At 45.7% G+C, this 9983-nt stretch overlaps 1 long non-coding RNA gene across 1 annotated transcript; it reads left to right on the top strand.

Annotated features, from left to right (window-relative positions):
• The first annotated feature begins 4102 nt into the window (after window positions 1-4102).
• LOC116093719 lies at window positions 4103-8029 on the top strand. Its single transcript, XR_004119813.1, has 2 exons — window positions 4103-4231; window positions 7830-8029. It is a non-coding gene; the product is annotated as an uncharacterized LOC116093719 (long non-coding RNA).
• The last annotated feature ends 1954 nt before the right edge of the window (window positions 8030-9983 follow it).

Consider the following 9983-nt stretch of genomic DNA (forward strand, 5'->3'; position numbering starts at 1 on the left):
TATATATATATATATATATATATATGGGTTTTTGTTTGTTTGTTATCTGTGTTTGTTTGTTTGTTTTTTGACAGACTCTCACTATATAGCCCTGGCTAGCCTGGAACTTGTTGTGTAGACCATCAGTCCGGCCTCAAACTCACAGAAATCCCTCTTCCTCTGCTTGTTTTTTTGTTTTGAGATAGAAACCACATTGGCCTCAAACTGGCTCAGCCTCTCAAGTCCTGGGATTTGAGGTGTGTGCCACCGTTCGAGGCTCATCTTTTGATAGTACTGATTTGTAGGAGCTCCTTATGTAGTCTCTGGATCTTAATCCCTTATTAGTTGTATGCATTGCTGATATTTTCTCTGTTTATGTATTGTCTTCTCACTTCTTCATGGTTCTTCCGATGGATAGATGCTCTCAAGTTTTCTGTTAAAATCCATCAATCATATCTTTTATGGTCTGGGGTATTATTTATGAATGTCTTTGTGGCTCTGTCGGCCCTTCTGCTTCCCTAGGCTGTTAGTTCACTGAGAGGCTCATTCCTTCTGGGTCCAGAGGCCTACAGTTCCAGATGCTGATGTCAGTACACCATACTCTCCTCACCTGCTGTTATCTTATCTGCTCAGTTTTCAGGCACCTTATTTCCACATGCACTCCACTTACCCTGCTGGCATGGGACTCCTTCTATGACCTCTCTAGCTCTGGCTCTACCTAAGACTAGACTCTACTGTCTGGGAACTGACTTCAAAATGAACTGACTTCTCTGAGGCCACGGCATTCCCCTCAGATTCATGCTTTTGTAGATGTCTCTTCACCGTTGTTCTTGTCAGAATCGAGTCCCATTTTTCCAAATTATTGGAATATTTCATTTGCAGTAATCTTAGACAATCTCTTCTAAGGATGAAGTCAAGAAAGGGGTGGAGTCAAAGATGCCAAATGGTACGCAGAAATACTGCTTCTCACAGGAGGATACCTTCAAGATGAGCCTGTTTGCTGTGACCATGGGCTTTCAAGCCAGGGGGCCCGCTCAGTCCCCTCAAAACTGGTCACGATGAAAAGGTAACATTACAGAAAAGTCTAACATAGCACCGCTTCCTGCTCTCCCTTGTCCTCACAGGTAGCTTCCCCTCCCTCCTGGAATCCTCTGCTTCCTGCTCTCCCTTGTCCTCACAGGTAGCTTTCCCTCTCTCCTGGAATCCTCTGCTTCCTGCTCTCCCTTGTCCTCACAGGTAGCTTTCCCTCCCTCCTGGAATCCTCTGCTTCCTGCTCTCCCTTGTCCTCACAGGTAGCTTCCCATCTCTCCTGGAATCCTCTCCCCACCATTCAGACTTCATTTCAGCCTGGATTTCCTTGGCTTCAGCACTCAGTGCTTTGCCAAAGCCTTGGAAGAATCTCAGAGAAGTCAGTTCATTTTGAAGTCAGTCTAGCACCTCCTATCTGTACTGAGAGATACGGTGTGTCCTGGCTCAAGGTACCATGACCCACATCCAAGGTCTGGATAAAGTATGAGAGATAAGCCTCCAGGTGTCCTGTCTGGACAATCGCCTGGCCAGGGAGAAGATAAACCTTAAACTGGAAAATGAAGAGACATTGAAAATAAGGGTCAACAAAGCTCAACCTGAGTGAGAGACGGGATGGATAGAGTGAGTGGGTTTGAGAGTCAGGGATGTGCTTATGATGCTGAGCCAGTGTGGGCATGCTGTGACACTCAGGAGCACAGGATTTGTAAGAGATGATCTTCTGGGGAGCACTGTAGCACTCAGGAGCACAGGCTTTGTAGGAGACGAGGATCTTCTGGGGAGCACTGTAACACTCAGGAGCACAGGCTTTGTAGGAGATGAGGATCTTTTAACATTATAAGAAACTTGCTGTCGTCACTTGTAATATGGGACAAGTGCCGTAATAACATGACTGTGTGAAGATGAAGTGATAATCTCTGCATTGTGTTGGGCACGGAGTAAATAATCAAGGGTTAGTGGCTCTTTTCAACATTAGTCCACGAGCAGACAGTACGTTGTGAAGTTCCCCAGTGGATGTACTGGCATCTATATGGAATCAGCGAGTGTGGCTTACGTGTGTGGTTGTGGACTTTGTGAACTGAGAATGGCTTTTACACTTGAAAGTGGCTGAAAGAAGACGTAGAGGAACATTTCCCTGTGTGTAAGGATGTTGCGTGATTTAAATGTTGCTGGCCACAGTGTTTTATTGGAACATAGCCACACTCACTTCTTTTGTATTGTCTCACTTTCAGCCTTTTAAAGGAGCTCTTCGGACTCTCGACTTAAGCCTAGAAAGCTGAGGGTAAATAAATGCTTTCCTCAGCTGGATCTAGCTAGGCTGTCTTTCCACTGTGAAGCCTCCTGACACCCTCTCTTCCTACTGATCGTCCCCTGGGGTCCCAGAGAACCTTTCTGTCAAGCAGCCTCAGTTGATGCAGCTGACGTAGACAGAGTCATTACAATGACTCCTACAGGGAACCAGGACAAAGTGGCTTTGATATTAAAAGAAATACACAAGGCAACTTCCCAAAGGCAGGGGATATTATCACTCACCAAATAATGCTTGAAATTACGTTTGGGTCTATTTTGTTCTTCAAGCTTAGAAAACATAGATAAACCCATTTTATAAAGTTATTTGTGGAGATTAAATTTTATTTAATTTTAGGGGAGGGAGAGATAGCTCAGTGGTTAAGAGCTCTCTTAACCTGGCTGCTCTTCCAGAAGACCAAGGTTCAACTCCCAGCACCCACGTGACAGTTCATAGCTATCTGGAACTCCTTTTCTGGCCTCTGTAAGCACTCCATGCATGGGACACACAAACATACATTGCAGGGCAGGCAAAACAGCCATACACATAAAATTTTTAAGTGGGGTTTTGCTTTGTCACTTCAAACTTTTCCTGAACCCTAGCTAGCCTTGAATTTGAAATAAAGTTGCCTGAGTCTCCACAGTGTTGAGTTCAGAGGTCTGCAGTGCAGTGCCCAGCTTTTTCCAGATTCAGTTTTTAAACGAATTACTTACAAAATATGTCAACTCCACCCCCAGAAGGAATTATAAATTGCCCAGCCCCGTGTGTGGTTTGTTTATTTTATTTGTGCTTCTTCTCTCGGCCAGCGTCTGTGTTTGAGCTTTGGGTGACTGGAATAGAGAGCAGATGAAGGTCACTGTGCTGGAAGTGGCTAAGTACAAGCCAAGGTTTTAAGAGGATTGCTTGGTAGACACTGACATTCCCTAAGATGAATGTAGAAGATGGAGTGGATGTGACACATTGGGCCAGGTGACTGTTTACAGAAGGTGCAGGCCATGGAGTGGGGGTGGGGGATGGGGTGATATCGATGAGGAAGAACAGAGAGGAGAGACGGGTGACATGGGAATCAAAGGATGCTTCCTATAAAGAAGGAATAGTGTTGGGGGGAGGGTAGGACCACCATGGGGCTGCATAGGAGGTGGAGAACTGAGCGTTTCCCTGGAGATGGCAGTATATACGAAGGCTATAAGGCACCCTCACAGCTGAGGGAACGAATAGCTCTGGGGTGTTTCTCCTCTTTTATAGAGCTCCAGATGGGGTAGGATAGGAGGAATTTTGGGAGGGATGGGTGTGAAGCCTGGGTGGAGAACCTTGAAACAATGTGGAGCTGGCGGTGAGGAGACCGGTCCTGAAGGGTTTACATTAGGGGAGGAGGCCAACGACAGGAGGAATCTGAGTCACTTAGGATTAGTTGGCCTCTGATTCTTAATCCTGGGGGAAGGTGATTTGATCCCAGGGTGAGGGACAGAGGCAGAGGAAGGGGATGTGAGGCCCTTGACAGGGCAGGAGGTGGGCATTTGGGCGGTCACAGGCATTCCCCTCATAAATTGCTGAAGCGAAGTGCTTTCTAGCCGGAAACGCATGCATTGCTCAGTGAATTCTCATTTCCTGAACAGCTCACAGAGTAAAGGCTTAAAGTAGTAAAGGAAGAAACTTGGATTCCTAAAGATTTTGTGTCAACATGACTAATGTCAGCGCCCTGCCCGCAGGTGCCTCTGAGACTCGGTTCCTCCTCAGCCAGCCTGCTCTTCTGCAGACTCCAGTTCTGACAGCCCTGCTCACCCCTCCATGTCCTCTCAGCCTCATCTTGTTTATTGCTCAGCGTTGTGTCTGTTGGTGCTTCTTGGGTCCATTGTCACTGCCTCCGTTTCTTAGATGCCACCTGCCATTCCCACAAGAATGGAAGCCCCTGAGATCAGAGGCTGCCATCTGTCAGCCGTGAGTACCTGGCCTTGAGCAGGGTTCAGTCTAGAGTTAAGAACAGATGATTGGGTGAACAAATGAATGAATGAATGATTGGCCTAGGTGAACCTTCCTTCTGCCATACACATGGTGGTTGGGGGTATGGCTACCCGATTGTGACTCTGATGATTTGGTTAGCTTAGTTATTGGGTGGCCTTTCTGTACCACATATCCTATACCGAACTGTATTTCCCAAAATTCAGTGCCCACATCTCTCAGTCAAACTTTTGTCCAATCTAGGCTGACGCTACCAGTTCAGCTGCTCGACTTCCTCACTCCTAACCCTTCGGCTTTCCCCTCCCTGCCTCCCCGCCCCCTCCCACAATCTGCTTTTCTGATGTTGGTCAAGATAGCAGAACCTAAGATTTGATCAGAAAGTTGAGCCCCTCCCATGACCCCTCCCAAGGCCTGTGGGGGATTTGATCATTATACTCGTATGTTTATAAGATAATATGATAAGGACGGAAGACTGCTCCCTTCAGAAAGCTTTCCCTCAAGAAATGACCCCACGATACATGAGTATAAAGGATAAATAGGATTTTGCTGAATAATAAACCGTTAGGGAAATGCACCTTAGGTCAAGTCCCTGGCACTGAAGTAGAGCCTGTTAGAAGAACCAGCCATCTCCTAGAAGACCAGTAAGTAAGATAGGAATAGTGGGGTTAAAACTGAGAAGCCCAGCTCCACTCTTACTGTACAGGTAAATGGTCCCGTTGTGAATGAGGAAGACAGTATCTAGGGCAATTCTAAGGGTGAGTCAAGGCTTAGCAAAATGCCTCACAGAGCAGATGCTTAGTCACCACCCTGTGTGCGGCATCGCACGTGCTAACTCCTAGGAGCTAAGCATCCAGTGCATAGTGCGGCCTATGCAGTGGAGCAACATTGCAGGCTCCTAAAGACTCTGTCAGGTCACTCGACCGGCCCGTCAAGAATCCCATTCCCTTGCTACAGGCTCAGACCTTTCCAGGGCCAATTCCTCACCTCGGCTGGCCAATTCCTCACCTCGGGTCACATGACCTGCCACCTTACAAAGGTGGGAAAAGCCTCAGATGAGCCATGAGATTAAAGGCCAGGTTATCTTTGGTCAAACTGTACAGACTGAGCCCACATCTGAGGGTGTCAGCTGAGGGTGTCAGCTAGAGCCTCCCAGCAGGTGAGTCAGTAGGGCTCGCTCCTGGCCAGGTGGCTCCATGCTTTTGTTTTTCTAGGTTTCATTTGGGCTGAGATAGACTTCTAATAGTTGGTATCGTGAATTATAGCTCCCATGGGTCCCATGGGGAGAAAAATCAGGGGCTACGCTGAGGATGCACCAGCCCTGGGTCCTATCTCTGGCACCATAAGAGCAAACCTTTAAACTGTTTAAACCTTTAAACAAGTTGAAATTTTCAATAATCCAGTGATCACAGGTAATCCTTTGCCTAGAGTCATTGATTATCAGGATTTTGCTACATTTGTGCTCTGTAATTTGTTTGACAATAAGCTGCAGAATGTGGCATTATCCTAAACGTCTTCAACGTGGATTGCTTAAGAAAGAAGGCTTTCCATAGCATAATCACAGGGCCAAGACCACGCCTAATGAAAGTCAACATTTTCCAACCACCCCTACCCTCAGGGCAGTGCAGGGCCACCAGGTGTTGTTCTCACTCCCTGGGTGACATGGGGCCTCAGCTAGCCCCCGCAGTGGCTCTGTGGGCTCTTGGCTGCCCTTCAGTTCTCTGTCTGGCCCACAGACAGAACAGTCACCTGGAGATTGTGGGCTCTTTCACTTTCATTCTGAGTATACATTTATGCTCACAGTAACCATCAAAATGAGATATTGATTTCTTATTAAAGAAAAAGAAAATGGTATTAAAGTCTAAAACTTTTAAAAATCACCTAATAATATTCAGTGCATATTTAAATTTTTCTACTTGTCCTCAAAATGTCTTTTATAGCTATTTTAACCCAAGTCTAATTATGGTACATTTGCATGTGCTTGTCAGGCCTCTTTAGTCTATTTTAGCCTAATATTTTTCCTTCTTTCTTTTTTTCCTGACGATATTGGTTATTTTGATCCCATAAAATGTCCCAGGTTCCAGGCTTTTCTGATAGTTGTTCCCTTATATTAACAGAATCCAATAAATTTTGTTTTTTAAAGATAGAGTCTCATGTATCCCAGGCTGTCCTCAAAGTCACTAGGCAGGTGAAGATGTCCTTGACCTTGTAATCCTCCTGCTTCCACCTCTAGGGCCCAGGGTTAGAGGTGCTTTACCACGCTTAGTTTCCGCAATGGGACTTTGCACATGCTCCACAAGCACACTCTCTCAACTGAAATGTGTTCCTAGCCCAGCCAACAACTGCTTAAACTAATTACTTACTCATTTTACCAAAAAAAGGTAACTGGATATGGTGGCTTATGCCTGCCATCTTAGCACTATGGAGACTGCGACAGGAGAATCACTCTGAGTTTGAGGCTAGCATGAGCTGTCTATAGTGAGTTCTGGAATGATATCAGTCTACCATACTTTTGTCTCAAAATTAGACATCAGCTGCAGTTAACAGTGTGTCCTCTGTCCTCACAGCTACACTTGTGCGCTTAGCCTCCGCAAGAGGAGTTTTCCACCATGTGACTTCCCAAGCTTAGAGTTGGGGGGCCATGTTACCCACTCTCTCTCACCTAACTTTGGTATCCAGGTTGTTTTTATTCTTTTAAATATCTATATAATTTTTGTTATATGGATTGTCATATAGTCTATTTCCAGGATAGTCTATTTCCAGGGTTTTTTTTTTTCCTCTACAAATGTTACAATGAACAACCTTGAGCACAAACATGTCATATTTTTTGTGATATAGTAAATTTGTAGATGAAGTTGCTCTTTGCCTTTAGAACCTTGTCAGAGAACCAAGCATGACCGTCCTAACACTTGGAACGCTAAGGCGGGAAGGTTGTGAGTTCAAAGCTAACCCAGGCCACATAGAGATTTGAGTCCAGCTTGAGCTATAATTTATAGTTTGTAAGAAATTTTATAGAAATAGTGACTGAAGTTTGCTCCTATAAAAGTTTTTTTTTTTAAAAAAAAAGATATAAATTGCAGACCAAATAGCATTCACAGTTGCATTTAAGGGAAATTGGTCCAAGGGTTTGTAAATTACCTCCTCTCTGTAAGACCTTAGGAGTTGAGGACTAAACCTTTTTGAACCCCTTGCTATGAAGTTAGTTAGAGATGAGTGAGTTAGAGACGGGTGAGCGCCTGCTGGGGTTTTAAGGAGCTGAAGAAAAGGGATGGGTGAGGAGATACAGCCTGCTAAGGAGCGTCTGAGGTCCTAGGGGGACCGTAGGACTCCAGTCAAGACAGAAGGATCACAGTGTTCCCATAAAGAGACCTTGCAAAGTTGTTAATACTGTGCAGTTGGTAGAGGGAGAGAAGCACAGGGACAGGTTCCTGCAACCTTACCGACTCCCTGCTAGTGAACATACAATTGATAAGTTCTTCAGGGGCACAACATTGTTTCAGATCTGTGCAATCATTTTGTATAAAACAATATTCTCTACAACTCTTACTGGCACATAGTAATTAGTTATATTTATTTACAGGTACAGTGTGGTATCTGAGTACCTTCATGCAATGTGTAAAGATCGGATCAAGGTAATTGGTACCTCCTGATAGTTATCTGGTATTTATGGGAGGAACACTGAAAATCCCCTCTGCAGGCTATTTTAAAATAAGTGGTTGTTGTCAACCATAGTTAACCTACTATATGCTACAGAATATTAAACACGATGTTCCTCTCTTATCCCACACCTGTATCATGTGGACATACTATGCCTTCCTAGTAAGGAATGACTCCACACACGTAGAGACGAAGGGGAAGCTCTTTTACTACACCAGGGCGGTTAGGTTCTGGCAGAGGGGGCTTCTCCTTCACTAATGCACCTCCCTGGCCCACTGGCTTTCACTGAGTAAGAAGGAACACTTTCCAAACCCCGTTCTTATAAAAGTAGTGTACACACGGGGCTGAGAAAGAAAAGTCAAGACGTATAGGAGACAAAAAAGCCACTCCTTTCCCAGTTCTGCTGGACCTCCACTCTTCCAAGGATTGTGTGTACGTGCGTGCACACGTGTGTGTGTGTGAATTGTTCCAGTTTTGTAAGCAAGTAAAAACTAATGAGATTCAACCCTACTATAAATACTGTTTGCAAACTACCTTTGTGTTTTTTACATGTGTTTGTTTGTGTGTGTGTGGATGAGTGCTTGTGGAGGGTTAGAGGACATCTTAGAGAGAGTTGGGAGGATGAATCCCAGGTAGGTTTGGTGGCAAGTGCCTTAACCTGCTGACCATCTCAAGTGCCAACCTGTGGGCCGTCTCATTGGCCCACACCCTACTTTAAAACAATCTCCCTACTGCACCAAACCTGTAGTGGTGTATCTTAGAGATGTTTTTTAATAGCAGCAAATGCAGTTTTTTTTATTCCGCTATATGGAAATGACAGTTGGGTTCAAGTTAGTTCCAACTGACAGATGTTCTTTCCCAATTATCTTCTCTTAGAGAAATCTTTGCAGGTTGCCTTCATGAACACATAGATTAAAAAAAGATTTTTGAAAAAGTTTCTTAAGAAACCCTTCTTCTATTTATTTTTTCAGTCCCAGACAGGAAGTGCCCAGTGGTACAAAACATTTGCATAGCAGACACAGGGGCAGCAAGGCTGGGTGGTCAGGTGTGCACCTGCTCAGAGAGGTGCTCCTGAGCCGGTGAGCATCCACATGTGCTTCATGGTTGGGAACTAAGTGTGCAGTCTGCCAGGCTGAGGAAGCCTGGTGCTCCCTACCCCCCCCCCCAATCCTTTCATAAGCCCTCTCAGCCTGGGGAAGCACAGGGGGAATCTGCCTTGAGAGTCACCTGCCTGTAACATCAGGTAAGCTTGCTGGCTTTGAAAGAAAGTATCTGGGATAGAAAGACATTAAAACACAGATACCTAGCAGTACCCAGTTAGGGTGATTAAGAAGAGACCCTTAAATGCTAATGCAGACCAATGCCCCTGATGGTGGGCCAATGCCCCTGATGGTGGGCCAATGTCTCTGATGGTGAGCCAATGCCCCTGATGGTGGGCCAGTGCCCCTGATGGTGGGCCAATGTCTCTGATGGTGGGCCAATACCCCTGATGGTGGGCCAATGCCCCTGATGGTGGGCCAATGCCCCTGATGGTGGGCCAATGCCCCTGATGGTGGGCCAATGTCTCTGATGGTGGGCCAATGCCCCTGATGGTGGGCCAATGCCCCTGATGGTGGGCCAATGCCCCTGATGGTGAGCCAATGCCCCTGATGGTGGGCCAATGCCCCTGATGGTGGGCCAATGCCCCTGATGGTGGACCAATGCCCCTCATGGTTCCACATCTTTTCTTCACGTGTGTAGCCAGAGTAAGCTTTCTTTTCAGCTCATTCCTTTTAGAATGTTGTTTGTCTTTAATCCTTCGAAAATCCTCACTGTCAGCAAAGCTCTTCCCCCCATCTGTTTGTGGAACATCTCTTGCCAGATTTTGGAGTTTCCCATCAAGGAAGAGAATCAGTCTGAGAAAACCAGATACAGACAAAGCTTTTCAGTTGTCACAGAAGAGGTTGTGAGAGAACAGACAGAAAGCTATAGAAGAAAATCACCCTTTAATAAAACACTGTCTGTGCTGTGGGTATAGTGTGGTGGTAGGGTACTGTGAAAGGTACAGGAGGCCCGGGATCATTGCTGGGGTATAGTG

Source organism: Mastomys coucha, unplaced genomic scaffold (genome assembly GCF_008632895.1).
Source record: "Mastomys coucha isolate ucsf_1 unplaced genomic scaffold, UCSF_Mcou_1 pScaffold16, whole genome shotgun sequence".
Classification (NCBI taxonomy): Eukaryota; Metazoa; Chordata; class Mammalia; order Rodentia; family Muridae; genus Mastomys; species Mastomys coucha.